The 22999-nt window shown below is 39.8% G+C and overlaps 1 protein-coding gene across 1 annotated transcript in view; it reads left to right on the top strand.

The window, feature by feature from the left end:
* Window positions 1-1332: 1332 nt before the first annotated feature.
* The window catches only part of WASF2 (WASP family member 2), a 70436-nt gene continuing 48769 nt past the window's right edge, over window positions 1333-22999 (top strand). Inside the window, exon 1 of the mRNA XM_068967250.1 lies at window positions 1333-1435. The gene's annotated coding sequence lies outside the window, so the exon portion shown is untranslated. The remainder of the gene's footprint in view (window positions 1436-22999) is intronic.

A 22999-nucleotide genomic window follows, 5' to 3' on the forward strand; every position in this document is an offset into this window, starting at 1 on the left:
TTCCGAGAGCAGAGAGACCTGGACATAAGTCCTGGAATGGAGACTGCCCCTCTTGGAGCTTCTGCGTCCTTACTCAGGATTCTACCTGGGTTTTTGACCCACCTGTCATCCCTTACCCACCTCCTGGTTCCTAGGCCCCCAGAAACAGTTCGGGTACATCCCTTGGCTTCTTTTTCCCAGGAACCTCGGAGCTGGGGAGTGGCTTATTTTTCCCAGGAACCTCGGAGCTAGGGAGTGGTCACCTAAGTCTATGGTTACCAGAGAGATGGGGGATTGGCCTGAGGGCACCCTCAAGAATCTCCCTGGAATGCTAACAAGTTGGAGGAGAGGTCTTTCTCAGGGGACACCAGACCTGGAAAGGAGAAATACAGAAATGGAAGCCAAAATATACAGGTTTGAGTCCCAGGGTCATTTCAAATTCCCTGGGCGACTCAGGGTTAAGTCATGGCGTTTTTAGTTTTCTCTTTTGCAAAATAAGGACAATATCTGCCTTTAAGATTTGCTCTAGAGAACTAACTGAGGTACAATGTGAATCCGGCCTGCAACCTTTTATGATCGGCAAGACGTGCATATACCCACTCAAGCATGAATCCTTAAACACTACAGGACAAGAGGCAGACGTGACGGCTCCTACTTTGCAGGACAGACTGAGACCCAGATAAGTTGAGAGAGTTGCCTGAGGTCGCAGAGTTCGGTGGCGGCTGAACCAGGATCCAACTCACCTGACCCTGGCCTTTCACACCCAGCACCCAATCCCAGGACCCCGGGCGTCACCCCAGAAGGACCCTTAGCGGCAGGCGGGAGCCTGTGACTCACTCTCCCCGCCCTACTTTCTGCCGGCCCGAGACCGGTCGGGAAGGAACAAAACTATCAGTAACTTTAGGGGTGTCCACAGAAACTTTATAGGTTTGACCCATTCATCCTGTCAAAGATCCTGGTTATTTGAACTCTAATAAGAAGAATTCACCTCCGGATACACTTTGTACGAGTTTTTAAGTGGGATTTTCCTACTTTGAATATAGGGGTTGGTTAGTTTCAAAGCCACCCCCACTTCACTTGGTTTGCCCCTTGCTGTTTACTCCGATTGCGGAAGTAGCTCGGGTGGAGCTCCCGGGACAGTACCCCTGAGTACGTCGTTTGCGTAGCTTTTAACTGACATTCCACTCAGGCCAATGGAAAGCCCGGAAGTCCCAGGCGGGTGGGGCAGAGAGCCAATCAGGGCGGTTGGCGGGGTGTGGCTGCGTCCCCGGGCGGGGAATCGCGTAATGGCGGACGCGGGCCGGGCGAGCGCGGCTGGGGGCGTATCGCGCTGAGCGGGGGAGGGGGGGGGTCCGGCTGTGTGGCAGCCCGAGAGGCGGCCGGAGAGACCAGACCCTGTGAGGAGAAGGGCGGCCGGCCAGCCCTTCTGACGCTAAGGGCGACCGCGCGAGACCAGGTGAGCAACAAGTCCCCGCGGGCGGGCCCAGCCTTGAGGCGCCGGGCCCGGTCGGGCCGCCCCTCCCGAGTCGCTCAGGGTTCCGGGGGAGTGGGTGCCGCGCCTCCAGCCGCAGACCGATCGAGAGCCGGTGAGCGGTCAGCACGGGGTGATGTCTTACAGTACACTCCCCTCCCCAGAGAGGAGATGTCCCGGCCACCCCCTCGGAGGCTTGGAAGGGCCCGCGAGGCAGCGAAAGTACCCCAACCTGATTTATCTGTGCTTCCAACTCGCTGTGTGACCTTGGGCAAGTCACTTCCCTTTCTGGGCCTCGTTTTATCCATTTGTAAAACGAAGGCTTTGCGGGCAGACGTGGTCAGAGATCTTGGGCAAGTTCTTCTCTCGGCGGAGCCTCAGTTTCCATCTCGGCCATGAAGGCATTAAAGCGCTCTTTGAGACTTCTGGCCAGAGTGGCCGAGAGGAATGTGTAGTGTACGTGAGTGTAGGTGTGTGTCCAGGATGGTCTGCAGAGTAATAAGGAAAGTTGGCTAAAGGGGCCCATCGAGGAAGACTCTGAATGGGGTGGGGTCTGGTTGTCTTGGTCTTCCAGGACCGCAGAATCTCTGAGATGGGGAAGTTTTGTACAGTTCTTCATAGAATCGGAGAAGAGGGAGGGATCCTTGGAGCCTCTTGGGGCTGTGATTGAAATTTAGGCCCCAAAGAACTTGGGTTTTTTTTTTGGTGGGTTAGAAGAAACATTTATGGTGCCCCTACTGTGTGTCAAACAGGTTCTTGTTTAATTTTTACAGCCACGCTTGAGAATTTACAGGTAAATAAGTTTCAGAGGACTTGAGTAACTTGCCCAAGGTCACACAGTAAGGTTCAGAGCTTACCAACATTAGGGTGTTTCCTTTGAGAATCACTGGTCAAGGGGCAATTGACTGTCTACTTAAAGGAAGTTTGTTTTGTCATAGATGGGGGAGGGGTTGGGTCCCAGACACTTGAATTGGACTTCTGACAAGGAGACAGGCTGGGTCTTAATCCCTGGATGGTTAATCATAAGTACATCCCCTTTGTTCATTCTGTGAGTTGGAAAGGACCGTTACCGAATTGTAAAAGTCACTCGGAAGTGTGTCAGAATCTCAGAGAACTCAGTTTGAATCCTGATTGCATGGCCAGTAGAAGTTCACTAACTGTTGGTGCATAGACTTGACTCTTGGTTTGGAATGGTGCCAGCCTAGTAACTTTTTCTCCTCCCTAAGAAGGCCAAGCTTTCTTGGGATGGAAGAAATTTCCCATTCGTTAGTGCAAATTTCTTTGGATTCTTGGGGTGAAAGTTTCAATAGCCCGCCTCTTGAAGTGAAATACTCCTTTGTTTTGCTTCCTGTTATTTGACTTCTAGATTAGTGAAGATTGTGGACCTAGAGTGGGTACTACAACTAAATTGCAACTCTTAATTTTTCCAAGTCTCAGAGCTTTTGGTTAATCAAAATGGTAGGACGGCAGTGTGCATTGTTCTCATATGTCAACAGTAGGGAAGAAAATTGGAAGAGGAAGTTGCTGAGAAGGAGGGCGTTTCTTAGCATTGGAGCCAATATGTATTTCTTTGTTTGAAATTCTAAAACCAGAAAAGCAGCAACTGAAGGAGGAAGCAAGGAAAGAACTGTGAAACTCTTTTTCCCATTGAAATGTTTTTAAGGACTTTTCTGTTGCTGTCCCGTGTCTAAGACTCTGCTTTCACAGAAAAAGTCACTTGAAATATGTTCTATGTTCAGAGATTATATTCTAGAATGAAAGAATTTTACATCTTAAACCTTCTGAGATAATTTTTAAAAAGTCAGAACTGAATATGTTATTTGTCAGTGAATGATTGTTTTTCTCAACATTATTACCAATTGTAGTCTTTGGGATTTTTTTTTTTTTTAAATCAGTGATTTAAATTAGTATATTTCAGCCTGAGAGGACTTGATCTAGATATTGGATGATGCAAATGTCCCCATCAGTTGGAAAGCAAAAAATGGTGTGTTTTTTGAGATTTGTTAAGTCTTTATAATGCTTTATTTTACAGGATTGTATAGTTGTGAATAGTTAAGACATTAAATTTATTATCTATTACATGTAAAGATAACATCAATTATATTTTTTGTAAAAGATTAGTCTTAATTATATATAGTTTATCTGCAGTACCGTGAGCGGGGGGAGGTTCTTGGGATTAGTTGTGCTTCTGGATTTAGAATTTTGAAAAAGAAATGTACATATATTGTAAGTTACGTAACATCCCTGAAATGTGTGGGGCAGCACCTTGTAATCAAACATACTTCTGTTTCTGCAGTAAAATGTCAGAATGTTCACACCAACTGGGATAAATAAATGTTATAAATAGCATCATGTCATTTCATTTATAGTCATTTCATGTCAGGATTTGCCACCAAATGAATAATGAAAACATGTTTTCTATAGCCTTTTGGATTTTGGAAATAAGGAATTGTGGAATTTTATGGATATAGTTTATATGATGAACAATTACAAGGACAAATATTGTCAACCAAGCAAATTTTAAAGTCATAGGTCCTGAAAACAGTATTACATAGAAGACACTTTTTTCTTTCATATTTCTTATTTTACTATACATTAATATGCATTTTTCCTCAAGTACAAAATTTTACCTTTTAATACTGTTATTGGTCTCTGTCTTAGATGTTTGAAAGACATCCCTGCCCTCTTTTTTTAAAAAAGTAATTTATAGGTCTTGTGCTCATCAATTTTTATATAGCAATTAAGAGAATTGTATCTTTTCCCATATAATTCAGAGAAAGACTAATCAGGTGAGGATCTGTAGAATCATGTTTGCAGAATTTAAAGTTTCAAGGTGGTCTTTAGTATGAGGTCATTGCTGCTGGATGAGATTTAGATAAAAATTTTTATGTTTTTAAGTTTTCAAGCTTCTTCAATTTGTACATCAAGGAGTTTACTAAAATATATTGGATTTAGATAGTTTTGATTTATATTTTTACTTTTTAAAAAATTTCAATTATTTACCATGTGAAAAACTGAAGTTTACCAGCCTTATGAATTTGGGTGATTTCTTTAAACGGCCAAGGACCTCTAGGAGCACATTTACAAAAATTCGGTCTACTCTTTACTATTCTTGAACACTTCAACTAGGAGTGAGGTGGACTGGTATTGTTAGAGGTTAAAGAATTATTTCTCCTATTTAAAAGAAGGCCTTCGACATCATGAATTTGAGAGATTCTGGGCTTCAGGACAAACTGTCACCTGATTTGAGGGCCTCAGTTCATTCTCCTAATTGGAGTGTCTCCATAGTTCCTGAGAGTGGCACTTTCACTGTCTGGGAGATAGAAAGGGTGTGGAACAGTGTATCAGTGGAACAGTGTATTAGTGTAGTTAGTGTTTAATTGGACTAGGGAATAGGAACAGTTCTTATCCAGACTACCTCAGTTTCTTCCCTTTGGTAAGGATTGATAATATTGCAAAAGGGTTACAAATTAGTAAACAAACATATTATTGCAGGTTACTCTGTTGTGACTGTGGTTAAGCTCTTCAAAACAAGCACTGTGTATTACACTTCTTGTATATTCTGTAAAGCCTAAAGGCCAAGGCATCACACTTTTGTTGCATCAGAATTTACCATCAAAAAGGAAATTATACCTGAGAATTCTGGTGTAAGTAAACAACCAGAGTTGAGAACCATTGAGGTAAGCACATGGAAGGTGTTCAGTAAATATATGTTGATTAATTTGCTATTGGACTTCCCTGGTGGCTCAGACAGTAAAGCGTCTGTCTACAGTGCGGGAGACCTGGGTTCGATCCCTGGGTCAGGAAGATCCCCTGGAGAAGGAAATGGCAGCCCACTCCAGTACTATTGCCTGGAAGATCCCATGGACGGAGGAGCCTAGTAGGCTATAGTCCATGGAGTCACAAAGAGTTGGACACGACTGAGCAACTCCATATTGGTTCTGGCATGAATTGGGTAGGGTGGAAGAGGATTTTTTCATAAAGTAAAATAGCTTTCCAAGATACCAGCACACATCCAACAGTTGGCAGATCTGGACACATAGTCAGTTCACTGCTAGTTACTCTGCCAGCATCGCCATCCTGATTTTGTGATCTAGGCAAGATTAGATACAGTCTTGTCGACAGGCAACTGGAAGTTCTACTGAATCCGTGGATAGTGGCCTTCCTGACTACTGTGCTAGGTTGGTGACAATTGCTCAGTGAAAGAATGGTTGGGATTTGAGTTGGGGAGGTGGGCTGCTGGGCACCGGCAGTGCCAGGGGAGAAGTGGAAAGTTGTAATTTGTGTCCCTAAAACATAACAGAATGTGCGGAACATAATTGGTATTCCACAGTTTTTGTTGAATGGCTTTTTGTCTGCAAAGAGGCATTGTAAGCTGTGAAGTAAGATGCTTCCTACTCATCCTTCAGAACTGAGCTAAGATGTCTTCTAAGATGTGAATCATTCCTAGGAAAAGTTGAGTGACTCCCTTGTATGCCGTTTCCTTCATTAAAGCATTTATCGGATATTGTCAAATCAGATAACAGACAAATTATAAAACTCTTTCCTTTACCTGACGATGAGCTTCTTATGGGCTGGGCTCTATTGTTCATTTCTGTATGACTGATTGTGAAACACACAATAAAGCCTTTTTTTTTTTTGCCATGCCACGTGTAATGTCGGATCTTGGTTCCCCCACCAGGGATCGAATTCACATCGCTTGTGTTGGAAGTGCAGAGTCTTAACCACTGGACCTCCAGGAAGTCTCAGTAAAGGCTTGATAGATGCTAGTAATGTTTAATTTAGGCCTCTGTCTTCTGTTTCATTCTTGTAGGCTTCTCTTTTTTCCAGTTTATGGTCTTTCCTTTTCAGTTCATTCCAACAAACATTTATTGAGAGGTAGGTCTTTATTGAGCGTTGGGGTCAGGTTTCTCATCCTTGGTGCTATTGACATTTTGGGTTGAATAATATGCTATATAGTGGTAGACTGTCGTGGGAATTGTAGTATCTTTAGCAGTATCCCTGGTCTTTACCCACTATCTATTAATGGTAATTGCACCTCTGCCGCTTCTCTGTGCCAACCAGAAATGTCTCCAGATAGTGTCAAATGTCCTTTGGGGAGAAAATTGCCCTCTGTTGAAAACTCTGTCAAGGGTAGGGGTAGTAGGGTCATAGAGCGGGGATAAATGTAGGTGTCCCCACATATGTGCTGTCCTTCCATTCCTCCTCTCTGGTTATATAGTCTCTTGTCTCTGACTTTTGGATAAGAAAGAAAAATGAGGGAAATCAGGAGGTGACAAACTTAAAATAGCACCATCATTTTTATTCTGCTCATTTTATTTTATTTGGTTTAAATATATTAGAGCAGTACAGACAGTTGAATTATTTATGCAGATTTTGTGAATTCAGTTTCTGCCACCGGTTAGGTAGAGTAAAGAACTACTAGAATATTACTACCTTGAATGAAAGATTCAGCTTTTCTCAGAAAAGCTGTTTTAATACTTAGAGAATAACCAGCATTGGTTTTATAGAGAACTTGCCAGGACTTGTCAGGATTCTTCTCAGCTAATTTTTGAGCTTCTTGGCTAAGATATATCTTTTAATGTTTCTACATAGATACTTTATAATTCTAAAAAACATGTTTAGCTAATGAGCATGTTTTTCTAAGCGCAGTATTTTTTTGTGATAGGTAGATTGGTCAAGGCAGTGATCCTCTTGGTTCCTTTGGACGTTCATAAAATGATGACAAGTTAGTCGTAACACTGGGGGACTTCACTCCTTTGGCCAACCCTCTACAAGATAACATAATCATTCATGTCTTAGTCACCATTAAAGTGAAGTTGAATGAGTGTTTTTTTTCCCCTGTTCCATTTAAAGTTATGAATAGTACTCTAGAGAATTCAAATGTATGGTTATGAATGGTATCTCAGAATAGTTACCATTTATGCAAATGAAGCACACTTCTTAACTTAGAAACCAAACAGAATTGAATTAGAAAAGAGAAGAATAGAAACAAGAATTGTTGAATGCTTACAGAAGAAATAACGTTCAGATATAGAAGTACAGCAGAAAAATTTGGTCGTCTTCATGATTTCTATACACTAATAAAGACAAACAGTTTGAGATTGATGGGAGAGGCTATTAGACTTTGCCTGTGATATTATTTTTCAAGCTGCTTTTCTTTTTGGGTAAATATGGGAAAGCCTGAGACATACTCTCAGTTATAAGATGAATTCTGAATTAAGTTTCTTATTTTTAGAATGTAGAAGCCCTTTTGGGAAGAAGCAGTGGTTTAACTCTGTTCCAGTTTGAGTAAATATGTGTATGTATGTGCACGGATAAATATTTATACACATTTATGATAAGACTTACGGGGACATTTAAACTTTGTAATTGACATAGTAAAGTAGTGAGCAACTCTTACTCTCACGTATTTAGAATTGAGACCTTTTCCTCCTGTGATTATGCCATTGTTCCGGCAAGTACTCAGTCTAGCAAGCTTTCTCTCAAGTCGTATCTTGAGTAATTGTTTTTAACTATGTAGAAGGAGGTCTTAGATCATGTCCATGATGTTCCTTTCCCTTCACAATTGAGAACTATAAGTAAATTTCCCTTTGTAGAATACTGATAGTTTTTAAAGAATAGTATTCCTGATAACAAAGCCATTTGTGGTATTAAGAGAAATATAAGATCCACTTTGCCCCTATTTTACCTTTAAAGTTCTTTGAACATTCATACTGTTACAGTTAGCAAAGCACAGTCTCTGACTTTGATACATGTTACAGTCAGTTCCCAGCATTGAGATAAATTATGTTAGCTCCATTTTATACCCATAAATGGGCTTCCCCATGGCTCAGCGGTAAATAATCCGCCTGCCAGTTCAGGAGACACAGGAGACGTGGGTTCGATCCCTGGGTCAGAAAGATTCCCCTGGAGGAGGAAATGGCAACCCGTTCCAGTATTCTTGACAGGAGAATCCCATGGACAAACGAGCCTGGTGGGCTACAGCCCCTGGGGTAATAGAGAGTCAGATGTGACTGAGCATACATACAGATAAGCAGCCTCAGAGAGGTTAAGTAACTTCCTTAAAGTCATTCAGCTAATAAATAACGAATTTGAGATGGAACCCTGTCTTTTGAGATTGAACCCTGTCTTTTTTTAAAAAAATGAGATTTCTTTAAAGGTAAAATTTACATATAGTGGAATACATAGAAATACAAGTGTGTAATTATTGATAGATGAGTTTTGACACATGTAAATACGTGTATGGCTAACACCCAGTCAAGAGATAGACTGTCTCCATAACCCTCCTCAGTTCCCTGCTGTCTTACAGGCAACCACTGTTGTGATTTCTATCCTTACATATTAATTTTCCTGTCCTTGGCTCATGCAGTATGTACTCTTGTGTCTGAATTCTTCTGTTCAACATAGTTTTTGATATCCATGTTGGTGTGTATATCAGTGTGAATCTGAGTCTTGTGGTCTGTGTATAGAGTTCTTTCCAACAAACTGTAACTCCTTATTTGCTAATTCTTATATCATATCCATTTTTTGGGCTTTGGTATTTGCATGTAATTTACTTCATTTTTCTAATATATTAGATTTATTTGTTTTTAAAGTCTCTTTGGAATTACAAAAGTAATACATGCCCATTGCAACAAATTACAGAATTTGAAGTGAGTAAAGAGTGAAAGTTTCCTCAGATTTATTTTTATTTCTTCATTTTTCCAGTTATGAAAATGATATGAGCTCTTTTTTGTTTTTAAAGCCAAATTTAAAAAAATATGAAACAGAGAATGAGTCACCCGTAATCCCATTGGGCTTCCCTGATAGCTCAGTTCGTAAAGAATCCACCTGCAATGCAGGAGATCCCGGTTTGATTCCTGGGTTGGGAAGACCTGCTGGAGAAGGGATAGGCTACCCACTCCAGTATTCTTGGGCTTCCCTGGGGCTCATCTAGTAAAGAATCTGCGTGCAATGTGAGAGACCTGGGTTCGATCCCTGGGTTGAGAAGATCCCATGGAGAAGGGAAAGGCTACCCGCTCCAGTATTCTGACCTGGAGAATTCCATGGACTGTATAGTCCACAGGGTCACCAGGAGTTGGACACGACTGAGTGACTTTCACTTTCACATAATCCCACTAGTTAGCATTTTGATATGTTTTCCTCTTTTTCTGCAGTGTGTTTACCATATCTGAGACCACAGTTTAGGGATTTTTAGGCTTCCCTTCTTATATTAGGTTTGCTACATCCTCATTAGTCGGTTATTATTTCAGTGTTTGTGCTTGTGGTCACCCTAAATCTGAGTAGGGCTGGACTCATCAAGCAGCCTTTTTGAATACTTATTGTATACTCCTTAATCACTCATCTCATTCTTGCATACCCAGCATCCAACATTTCTTGCAGAGTAGGAGGCAGTTAGTTGTGGTTATGAGTATAGATTCGGAGTCAGCCCATCTGGTTTCACATGTAGGCTCCTCCATGTGTTAGCTTTGTGTATTGCCTTGGGCATTGACTCTTAGGTTCAGTTTTCTCATCTGTAAGAGAGGGACCTGTCTAATTAAATTAAGACAATGAATGGCGTGTTTGGTTGGACATATCATCTAGTCCAGAATTCTGCTGCTAATGGTAAAGGGGTGAAAGTGTCAGCTTCAAAGTTTAGGCCTCTGTTGCCTAAAATTTGTAATTTTTCTTAGGAAGAAGGTTCTTATGGAAAAGATGCCTATGAATTTTTCTAGACTATCTTTGAATGATTTTTTTTCTTATATTCTGTACTCGTCATCTGAGTAATGAGTTTTATTACTTTATATACTGGATCGGGTAGTAAACTATTACTTTTTATTAGTCCTAATAAAAGTAGTAAATGTAGACTATATACCAGGTAGTATGCATATCTCCATCCTCATGGCAGCCCTTCAAATTAGATATTTAAAGATGAGAAAAGCGAGCTCAAAGTTAAGTTCATTCCCACTGTCACACAGCTAAGCCTACTGGGATTAAAGCTCAATTCCTTCCTGCCTTCATTTTTTTCCCTTCTTCCCTTTCCCCCTTCTCTTCCCTTTTTTGACATAAAACTTCTGTCTGTCTTATTCTAAAACTTGGGCTTAAATTTTTTAAAAAATATACTTTACTGTTTGTTTACACTTCTAACTGGATTGTAGTCTACCATTTCACACTCGCTTTGTTTCATACTAATGTGTCCTTTATATATCTATATTAAAAAGTATATATATACACCTACATAAGCTCCTCTGTCCTTTGGCCTTTTTGGATACCTTTTTAGACCTTCTCTATTTTACCTTTTTGTGTTATGGTGACCACAACTGCACATTTTATTCTAATACAGATACACTTTGCTTGGTACAAGGGCAGGATGATGTGTTCCCTGTTTCCAAGGCCTTCGTAATAATGACCAGCATTTGGTTGCCTTTTTGTAGCTGTATTCAGCATAAATCCAGGGATTCTGATATCCTTTTCCTGTATTGAAACAGGTAGCTTTAGAGCTCATCGTTTGATAATTATAGTTTGGACTGCCTTTCCATTACTGCATTACCTTATTTTTGTCTACATGGATGCTATTTTCCACCTTTCTTAACGCACAACTTTGTATCATCATACCTCTAGCTACTACTTTAGAGTCATGCAAGCTGAGAAGATTCACTAGACAGTTTTTTTCCTAGCTAATTTCTAAAAATGTTATTTCTGATAGGTTTCAGCATTAATCACTGGGGATCCCCTTGTTTATAGGTCTGTCTTGAGAAGGTAAATACTCTTTATTTCTGTTTCTAAATGAATTCGCCAGAGAAAAAAATAAGTCTTCTTAAATAGTATTTATTTACTGTTTTCACTAGCCTTTGGAGGAATTAAAAAAAAATTTGCATTCTATTCACATTATATCACGTATCCTCTCACTTCAGACATGCATATGTGTTACCTGAAGCTTTGCAAACAGTAGGTTCTCTGTAGGACCTTAATGTATTAAATGTTCAACAATAATACGCAGTATTGGGTTATTAGTTTAACATTCAACAAATAATTATTGAATATCTGTTATGTGCCAGGTATGAAGAACACAGCTCAGTGATTATAAGAGGCAAGGTCTCAAAAAAAAAAAGAGGCAAGGTCTCTGCTCTCATGCAGTTTAAGGAGGCTTGGGTAGGCAATAAGTAAACACATAAATCAAGATTAAATTAATCACATAGACAAATAAATCAAGATAGCCTGGAGAAATATCAGCAACTTCAGATATGCAGATGATATCACTCTAATGGCAGAGAGTGAAGAGGAACTAAAGAGCATCTTGTTGAGGGTGAAAGAGGAGAGTGAAAAAGCTGACTTGAAACTCAGCATTAAAAAAATTAGATGATGGCTCAGGTCCCATCACTTCATGGCAAATAGAGGGGGGGAAAAGTGGAAATAGTGACAGATTTTATTTTCTTGGGCTCCAAAATCGCTGAGGACCGTGATTGAAGCCATGAAATTAAAAGACGCTTACTCCTTAGAAGAAAAGTTATGACAAACATTGACAGCATGTTAAAAAACAGACACATCACTTTGCCAACAAAGATGGTATAGTCAAAGCTATGGTTTTTCCAGTGGTCATGTACAGATGTCAGAGTTGGACCATAAAGGAGACTGAGTGAGGAAGAATCGACGCTTTCGAACTGTGGTGCTGGAGAAGACTTTTGAGAGTCCCTTGGACAGCAGGGAGATCCAACCAGGCAATCCTAAAGGAGATCAACCCTGAACATTCATTGGAAGGACTGATGCTGAAGCTGAAACTCCAATACTTTGGCCACCTGATACAAAGAACTGACTTACTGGAAAAGACCCTGATGCTGGGAAAGATTGAAGGCAGGAGAAGTGGGTGACAGAGGATGAGATGGTTGGATGATATCATGGACTCAATGGACAGAAGTTTGAGCAAACTCTGGAAGATAGTGAAGGACAGGGAAGCCTGGTGTGCTACAGTCCTTGGGGTCGCAAAGAATTGGACACAACTTAGAGACTAAAGAACAAAAACAAACTCATAAGATATTGAAAGATTGTGATATGTTAGTAAGAGAATAAAATAAGGTGTTATAACAGAGGTAATGGAGAAACTCAGAGATGGTTGGGCTTCCCTGGTGGCTCAGTCAGTAAAGAATCTGCCTGCAGTGTGGGAGACCTGGGTTCCATCCCTGGGTTGGGAAGAAGCCCTGAGGAAAGCATGGCAGCCCCCTCCAGTATTCTTGTGTGAAGAGTCCCCATGGGCAGAGGAGCCCGGTAATCTACGGTCCATGGGGTCACAAAGAGTCAGACACGACTGAGTGACTAAGCACACCACAGAGATGGTCAGAAAGGCTTCTGTGAGACGGTGACAAACCAAAACTGAAGAATGAAAATGAATGAACCGAAGGAAGAGGTGAGGAAAAGACAGTTCCAAGGTAGAAGGAAAAGGAACTAAGTGCAAAGGTATTTCAAAGCTTTGTAGGCTTGATAAGTCTTAAGTAAAATGGGAAGTCTTGATGAGATTTTTTTTTTTTAAATTCAGATGCTTGAACAGTTTTTTTAAAAACTTTTTTTTTTTTTTTTCTTTTTGGCCCCACTGTGTGGCTTGCGAGATCTTAGTTCCCCAGCTAGGGATTGAACCTGCGCCTGGCAGTGAAAGTGTGGAGTCCTAACCACTGGTTGCCAGGGTATTCCCTTTAAAAAGTTGTTAATGCAAAATTTCAAGCATATGTAAAAGTAAAAAATGGTATAATGAACCCCTGTGTATCTATTTCCTAACTAGAGTTACTAATTCATGGCTGATTTTTTTCCTTCTAATACTCTCTCCTCCCCTAATGTTATTTTTTTCAACAGTTAATGTAACTTTTATTTATTTTTATTTTTTAAGCTTTATCAAGATATAATTGACAAAAATCTTATATTAAGGTATACAACATGAAAATCTAGTGTATGTATATACATTGTGAAATGATTAACCACAATCAAGTCAGTTAACACATACATCACCTCACATAGTAACTATTAATCATGTAACTTTTGTTTAAAATTATTATCTAGCTTATAGACAGCAGCAGTTTAAATACTTGAATTAACAGCCTTTTTTTTCATTTTTATAACAGCTTTTTTGAGATGTTATTGGCATAAACCACCTATTGAAATGTAAAATTTGGTAATTTTTGACATATGTATATACCATTAAAGACACTACCATAATTAAGATAATGAAAATACTCATCACCCGTAAATCTTTCCTCCTACCTCTTTGTAATCACTCCCTTCTGCTCTGATGCTCACCTTCACACTCCCAGCCACAGGCAACAACTGATACACTATCACTATAAATTATTTTGAATCTTCTAGCCAGCGTGCATGCTCAGTTGTGTCTGGCTCTTTGTATTCCTTTGGACTGTAGTCTGCCAGGCTCCTCTGTCCATGGGATTTTTCAGGCAAGAATAACTGGAGAGGTTTGCCATTTCCTCCTCCAGGGGATTTTCCCAACCCAGGGATCTAACGCGTGTCTCCTTGTCTCGTGAGTTGCAGGCAGATTCTTTACCTGCTGAGCCATCAGGAAATCTAGAATTTTATATAAATGGAATCATACACTACATGCTCATTGACAGAGGTCTGGTGTCTTTCATTTGGGATGATTATTTTGAGATTCATCCATGTTGTTGCAAGTTTCACTGGTTGTCAAGTAATAATCCATTACATGAATATAGTAATCTTTTTATCCATTTACCTGTTGATGGATATTTGGATGTTTCTAGTTTGGGGCTATTACAGATTGAGCTGCTATGAACATTTGTGTACAAGTCTTTTTGTGGACATTTCTTTTTGATTTTTAAAAGTGAGATGCAGGCTTCCCTGGTGGCTACGTGATAAAGAATCACCTGTGAATACAGGAGTCACGGGTTCGATCCCTGATCCAGGAAGATTCTGCATGCCTCGAAGCAGCTAAGCCTGTGCACCACAAGTGCTGAACCTGTGCTCTGGAGTCCATGGTCTGCCACAAGAGAGGCCACCTCAACATGAAGCCCGTGCACCGCCAGGAGAGAGTAGCCCCCACTCCCCGAAACCAGAGAAAAGCCGAGCAGTAATGGAGACCCAGCACAGCCATAAATAAATAAATAAATAAATAAAAAGTGAGGTACATACCAAACAGTTTACCCATTTAAAATGTGCAGTTCAGGGACCTCAGTGGTCTGGTGATTGAGAATCTGCCTTGTGATGCAAGGGACCAAGGTTCAATCCCTGGTCAGGGAACTGAGATCCCACATACCACTGGGCAACTAAACCTGAGCTCCCTGTAGCCAGTGACTCAACTAGAGAGATGTCTGCATGCTGCAAGGAAAATCCTGTGTGCTGCAACTAAGACCCCGAGCCAGCCAAAAATAAACAAATATTAAAAACAAAAACAAAATATGCTAATCAGTGTTTTTTAGTATATTTACAAGGTTATACAGTCATCACCACTGTTTAATTTCAAAATGCAGAATGTTTTTATCACACCAGAAAGAAACCCCATACCTATTAGAAGTCACTCCCCACTTTCCCCTCCCCACGGCCCTGAAAGTGAAAGTGAAGTCGCTTAGTCGTGTCCGACTCTTTGCGACCCCATGGACTGTATCCCACCAGGCTCCTCAGTCCATGGGATTTTCCAGGCAAGAGTACTGGAGTGGGTTGCCATTCCCTTCTCCAGGGGATCTTCCGAACCCAGGGATCGAACCCTGGTCTCCTGCATTGCAGACAGACTGAAGTTAGACTTAAATAAAATAAAGTGGTGCAGATCAGCCCCCAAAAGTAATGTTTTTGATACAAAGTCACTTTCATGACCTTGTTAGGCAATTTGCGATGACACTGCCCTTGTGTAGGAAAGGCAAGCATGGCACATGAAGCATTTCTATTGGGAAGTCAAGTGTTCCTAGGCAATCTACGTTAAACTCCCTTCCAGAGTTTACAACCAGAATTCATAGGAGTTTTGAATTAGTCAAGGTTAAAATAGATGAAGATACTTTTGCGGAAAATAAATTTAATGACGTTTTTACATGGTATTACATTAATCTGCTTCTTGTGTCTGTGGATTTGCCCTTTCTGGACATTTCATATAAATTCAGTCATATAACACATGCTGTTCTGTGGTTGGCTTCTCTCACCTAGCACAGTGCTTTCAAGTGTCCATCATGTGGCAGGCTTGTATCAGTAGTCCATTGTATGGATGTAACACTTTTATTTATTCATCAGTTGGTGGACATTTGGTTTGTTACCACTTTTTTGCTATCATGAATGACGGTGCTATAACATTTGTATAGAGATTTTTTGGAGTGGATGTATGTTTTCATTTCTCTTGAGTACACACCTCTGAATGGATTTGCTGGGTCATATGGTAACTCAGAAACTGCCAGTCTGTTTTCCAAAGTGGCAGCATTATTTTACATTTCCACCAGCACTGTATGATTCCAGTTTTTCCACACCCTCACCAATATTTCTCATCTTCTTTTTTTTTATAGCCATCCTCGTGAGTTTGAAGTGATACCTCATAGCTTTTGTTTTGTTTTTGAAGTACAGTTGATTTACAGTGCTGGGTCAGTGTTTAGTGTACAGCATAGTGATTCAGTTATACATGGATATGTTCTTTTCCTAATTCTTTTCCACTGTAGTTTGTTACAAGATACTGAGTATAGTTCCCTGTGCCATACAGTAGGACCTCTTGTTTATCTACTTTTTATGTAGTAGTTTGTATCAGCTAATCCCAAGTGCCTAGTTTACCCACCTCCCACATAGCTAATGTTTTGATTTCCATTTCCCTAATAACTAGTGTGATGTTGAGCACCCTTCATGTATTTGTTGGCTGTTTCTGTATCTTCTTTGGAGAATGTCTGTTTAAATGCCTTACCCATTCTTAAGTTGGGTCATTCATCCTTTTTATTATTGAATTGAATAGTTTTTTATATATTCTGGATATAAGCCCCTTACCAGATATAATGTGTAAATATTTTCATTTCTGTGTGTTGTCTTTTCACTTTCTTGCTGTGACCTTTGAAGCACAAAAGTTTCTTAATTTTGATGAGGTATGGTTTAGCTACTTTTCCTTTGCTTGTATGTTTTTTTGGGTGTCCTATCTAAGAAACCATTGCCTAGTCCAGGATTGTGAAGATTTACACCTATATTTTCTCCGTTGAGTTTTATACTCTTAGATCTTATAGTTAAGCCTTTGATCCCTTTTGAGTTAATTTTTTGTTATGGTGTTAGGTAGAGGTTCAACTTTATTCTTTTCAGATGAGTATCTAATTGTCCCAGCACCATTTATTGAAAAGATAATTTGTTCCCCATTGAATTTTTTTGCATCCTTGCTAAAAATAAATTGACCATAGAGGTTTTTGGGAGTTCTCAGTTCTGATCCACTGACCTGAATGTCTGTTCTTACGCCAGTGTCACAGTGTTGATTACTGAAGCTCTTTTATTATAAATTTTGAAATAAAAAAGTTTGAGTCCTTCAGCTTTGTTCTGTTTTTCAATATTGTTTTGACTTTCTGAGTCCCTTGCACTTCCATATAAATGTGGGCTCGGCTTTTCAATTTTTGCCAAAAAAAAAAAAAAGAAAAATTCAGCTGGGATTTTGATAGGAATTTAATTGAATCTGTAGACTAATTTAGGATGTATTGCTATTGGAACAATATTAAGTCTTTCACTCTGTTAATATAGGGTGTTTTTTCATTTATTTAGGCCTTTACAAATTTTCTCTATATTTTGAAGTTTTACACTGCTTTTATTAAATTTATTCCTAAGTATTCCTAAATTATTTTGATGCATTTGTAAATGAAATTATTTTCTTAGTTTAATTTTTGGATTGTTTATTACTGCTGCTGCTGCTGCTGCTGCTAAGTCGCTTCAGTCGTGTCCGATTCTGTGCGACCCCATAGATGGCAGCCCACCAGGCTCTGCCGTCCCTGGGATTCTCCAGGCAAGAACACTGGAGTGGGTTGCCATTTCCTTCTCCAATGCATGAAAGTGAAAAGTGAAAGTGAAGTCACTGAGTCGTGTCCAACTCTCAGCGACCCCATGGACTGCAGCCTAACGGGCTCCTCAGTCCGTCGGATTTTCCAGGCAAGAGTACTGGAGTGGGGTGCCATTGCCTTCTCCAGTTTATTGCTAGTGTATAGAAATAAAATTGATTTTTTAAAAAGAAATTTATTTTGCTGCGTTGTGGGTCTTACTTGCAGCACGTCATTTCTTCATTGAGTCGTGGGGAATCTTTTGTTGCAGTTCATGGACTCTAATTGTGGCTCACGGACTTAGTTGCTCTGAGGCATGGGGGATCTTAGTTCCCTGACAGGGATTCAATCCTCGTCCCTTGCATTGCAGGGTGGATTCTTTTAACCCCTGGACCACTAGGGGAGTCCCTAAAATTGATTTTTGTATATTGATCTTGTATCCTGCTGCCTTGGTTCTAACAGTGTTTTGATGGATTTCTTAGCATTTTCTATATTACATGATCATGTTATCTGCAAATAGAATTTACTTCTTCCTTTCCAGTCTCATGCCTTTTCTTTCTTTTTCTTACCCGATTGCCCTGGTTGGAACCTCCAGTACAGTATTGAACAGAAGTGAGAAGAATGGATATTGCACTCTGTTCCTAACTTTAGGGGGAAGTCTTTGGGTTTTTTTTTTTTTAATTAATTAATTAATTTGGCTGCACTGGACCTTAGTTGCGGCATATGGAATTTAGTTCCCTGACCAGGGACTGAACTCAGGTCCCCTGCATTGGGAGCATGGAGTCTTAGCCACTTCCCCACCAGGGAAGTCCCTTTGTCTGGTTTTGATACCACAGTAGTCCTGGCCTCATAGAATAGGTTCAGACTTGTTTGCCCTTATTATTTTTGAAGCAGACTTAATTTGTCAATATTTTGGCATATATAAAATGCAAGTATTTTCCCTACTGGAACATGATTATATTAGCATTGTCACACCCCAGTGTCTTTAAGTATCCATTTAGTTAGTGTTTTAAAGAGGGAGTGGGTATGTGATATGATTTGCATTTTTTATAGATTATTTTATAGATTAATGTAGGGACTTCCCTGGTGGTCCAGTGGCTAGACCACCCCAGCTCCCAGTGCAGGGGGCCAGGTTCAATCCCTGACCAGGGAACTAGATCCCACTTGCTGCTCCTGAGAGTTTGCATGCAGCGACTAAAGATTCTGTGTGTCACAGTGAAGACGAAGATCCTGCATGCCACAACGAAGACCCAGCGCAGCCAGGTAAATAAATAATTTTTTTTTAAAGAAAAGATTAATCCAATTGCTGCAAAAAAAATGAATTATTTGGGGGGCAGGGATTGATATAAGGTGAATAGCAGAAGTCCAAGTGGTAGAGACGTCAGCTAGGTTGGTGGAAGAAGAAATGAGAGAAGTAGATGTATGTAGTAAGTATTTTGGAGGTAGAGCTGATAGGCTTGATGATGTGTGGGTCAAAGAAGAAAACAAGGATAGAGCATGCCTTCCTTCTAGAAACTCTTCTCTAAGCTTTTTAACAGGGCATTGTTCTGATTCTCTTGCTTTCCTTGATCTCTCTTCTTTTTCTGTCTCCAGGTTGTCCTGTGTCCTTACCTTTCTCTTTATGCTTTTGTGTTAGGAGGTCATCTCTTCTCTCATGTCTTTGACTATCACCTCCTCTGTTTGGTAACTTCCAAATCTGTATTTCCACCTTTGAACCCCAGTCCCAGAATTCCTATTGAATTCTTCCAGTTGGTCATCTCTTCTGCACCTTCAGCTTTTCATGGATTGTTTGCTTTTGGCAGCCAGTGGTCATATTGGTACAACTTGTTTCCTTCTTGCTAGGGAGACATGGTAAGAGTTTTTAAGGATGGATTTTATACTTTTTATACAGGTTTTGACAATAGAACCTTTGCTTTTCTGACAATGTTGCTTAGCACACCTGGGCAGCATTTTCCTTCAGCACCTTGACTTCCTCATAAGTTAAAACAGGAAGGCTGAGCTGTTCTGCCCATCCCACCCCACAAACCCCCTTATTTACTTATTCACTCAGTCAGTCGTTTATTCAGTGCATTTCAGAGCTAGTATAGGTCTGCCAACATATCAAACATTGGCTCTACTGTTTCCCCAGTTGAGTGAGATGTAAGGCCTTAGTTGCTGGTTGACTTTCCTGACCTCCCTCTTTTCATGCCAAGATACCCTCAGGTCCCTCCCTGTCTCTTTTCCCTACTATACCAGTTCAGGTTCCTTGTCCCTTTGCCTTGACTGTCGCTTCGGCTTTCTGAATCGCGTCTGTCCCTACTCCCACCGCTCCCAGGTCCATTCTGTTCTTCTCTGCTCAAGTGAGATGTGTGTGTGCTCAGTCAGTCAGTCTTGTCCCACTCTTTGTGACCCCATGGACTGTAGCCTGCCAGGCTTCTCTGTCCTTGGAATTTTCCAGGCAGTAATACCAAGTGATATGCATAGCATCTTCCTAAATATTCTTTAATCTGTAACTCGTCTTGTGTGACTCCTATCTCTTAGCGACTAAAGTACAAACTCACCCTGATATTTAAGATTCTATCATCTGGCCATACTTGTCTTTCCAGCCATGTTCCCTACTGCTTTTGCAATAATGTACTCATCTTCATTCCTCAGAAATGTCTCATTATTTTCTGCTTATGTACCTCTGCTCACACTGTCCACCTTAGACATAATACTCCTTGTCTTTACATGTCCAAATCCTGCCTATTTTAACACCCAGTTATATGATACTCTTCTATCATGCCTTTTTGTGGTTTACTTAACCAGGTAAACCATAACTTCATCACTTTTACTTTATTTTATATTTATGTTCTTTTCTTGTCTCTCCTGTATTATGAAACCATTTAAACAGAAACTCTTATATCTGCATACATCTTCTACAGTGCTATGGCCTTTGCATTTAGTAATTACTTAATAAATATTTGTTGAGTGAAGTAATATTACAAGTAACATTCCTAGAAGCAAAAAACTAGATTGAATGACTTCTTGAGGTACCTGCCAACCCCATCATTTATTTTCATAGATATTTGTAGATTCAAGAGCTGGAAGTGTCCTTATAGTAAAATTTTTTCTCATAAAAAAAGTAAGTTTAGGAAATTTCAAATATTACAAATATAGAGAAGATGATATAAGGAACCTCTACATGTCCATCACTGGACTTCAACAATTATCAGTCTCATGGCCAGTCTTGTTTCATCTGTACCACTACTGTCTCATCCTCACAAGATTTTTTTGAAAGAAATTCCATGCACCATATCATTTAAATTGTAAATAATTTCATTATGTGGCTTTAAAAGGTAATTATTCTTGAAAAAAAATCACAGTACACAGTAACATCATTGGATATCCAGTTAATGTTCATATTTCCACAGTTGCTTTCTCTTTTCCCTCTCTCCCTTCACCAGTGTTCCCCCCTTCTCTCTAAACAGTTGGCTTATTAAAATCAGGTTCCAAAAAAATTTCCATACATTAATTTGGTTTATATGGCTGTTAAGTCTCTTTTAATCTTTGGGTTCTCTTGCCTCTTTTCCCTTATATTTTTTTTGTTGATGAAACCAAGTTTTCTCATTCTAGATTTTGCTAATTGAATTTCTGTGATTTATTTGTTTCTCTGCCGCTTGTATTCCTTGTAAACTGGTTGTTGGATCTAGAGCAGCATTATCTAATAGAAATATTCAAGTCTGAAGTGAGATTTAAATTTTCTAGTAGGTGCATTTAAGAGGTAAGAAGAAACAGGTGAAATTTGTTTTACTTAGTTGTAAGTTACTATCGTTTCACCATGTAATAAATATAAAAATTATTGAGATATTTTACATGCTAAACCTGTGTGGTTTAGAGTGTATTTTACACTCACAGCATGTAGCAATGCATGTGAGCCAGCCACATTTCAAGTGCTCAGTAGCTTCGTGTGTGTAGTGGCTGTTTACTGGTCAGCACAACTCTGATGGCTTGAACTAAATCAGCTCCCTGCTTTGACGATATAATGCTTTGTAAGTGTGGTTGTGTTCTTCTCTCAGAAGGCCTGTAATGTTCAGGTGTCTCTTTTTGTGTTGTAAGTAGTCATGGATGATGATTACCTAGATGTTTGCAAAATGGTGATATTCATCCCGGTTCTATCATTCTTTTATTTTCCCTATTATTCTTTCTTCATTTATGAGCTGGAATACTTCCAAAAAGAAAAACTTCCCTAATCAACTCTTTGGTTTCTCTGAAGTTTTTGATTTGTACAGGAAAGGCAGGATAAATACTCTATTCTTTACCTTTATTCCCTTATTTGCAAGTTTGAAAATAAGTTGGTTCCCTGATACACTCCAAAGGGAATGAATGAGTTGTTTAGGTTTTTAAAAAAAGTATTATCATGAGTTTTAACATAATTGATGTTTTAGTCTATTGTAGTTATTTTTACTGATGTTCACTTTGTTCCATCTTGAACTAGTGGGAGCCTCCTCAGGTTGGCTCCTGATTCCTTTTGACATAACTGAAGTAGTCTTTGATACTGTTCCTTGCTTTCTAGTTATAAGAGGTTCCAGACTCGTCTTGAACAATTCCTGCCCTTTAGTCAAAGAACTCTGGATGCTTTTAGTGAGATATGGTATTTAAAGACCACATTTATCGCTTAGGAAACTGAAGGCTCTAGAAGTAGAGTGATTTAACCAAGGTCACACAGATTCAGCAGCATAAGCTGACCTAGAACCTGAGGCTTCTGGCTCTTAACTCTATGCCATTGCCATTTTGTCTTGCTTTCTCTACCTAGCTTCTGTGGCAGGTGTTTTAACTGCATTTGAGCTTCTACTCTAGGCTATCAGGGGAAGATAGGTTTTGTGGGTCATCATTGGAGGTACAATCAAACCTCATTAATTTGGGCTAATTGGGGTAAATCCTAGTGAGAGTGTTGTGTTTTGTTTTTCTTTAGGTGCAGCTGTTACTTTGAGTCATAACTGAAACTAGGCTAATAGTGTTACCAGGTTATTTTGTTAGGTAGAGGTCCCTGTACCTGGTTTAATGAATAGCTGAGAATGATGTGCAATTTAACTTTAATTGTATGTAAATTAGACTCCTGAAATGCTTAAAAACAGCTCATTAAACATTTCTCCCTGCAATCTTATTTACACCATTTTCTTAGCCAGGCTTTTCTTTATTAGAGTGCAGAGGTTAACTTTAGCCCAGGTCTGAGTTTATCTCAAGTTTCAAATGGGTGTGGAGTCTATGTTAATAAAGTGTTGCCATCAAGTTCAGAGAATTTTAGAAAAAATATTTGAGAAAATACAGAGGAAGAGCATCTGAAAGTCAGACATCTGGCATTTTCAGCTGAGCAGAATGCAACTCCTTGCATTTGAAAGGAAGCTGAAAGTACTTTTGAAAGTCAAAGAGCTTTCCAAAAGCTTGTTCACCTACCTAAAAAGTCTGTCATCCTAGGGCCTCACTCTGAGGTAACTGTGTTTGTATTGAGGGCCAGAGGATCTAGGTGTGTGAAGGCTGTCAGTGTTGCCTGTTGGCTCTGTGGCCCAGAGTAAGTCAGTTGACCTCTCTGAGCCTTAATTTATTCATCTATAATGAGGTAATTAAA

The sequence above is a fragment of the Capricornis sumatraensis genome, chromosome 3, assembly GCF_032405125.1.
Source record: "Capricornis sumatraensis isolate serow.1 chromosome 3, serow.2, whole genome shotgun sequence".
Taxonomy (NCBI): domain Eukaryota; kingdom Metazoa; phylum Chordata; class Mammalia; order Artiodactyla; family Bovidae; genus Capricornis; species Capricornis sumatraensis.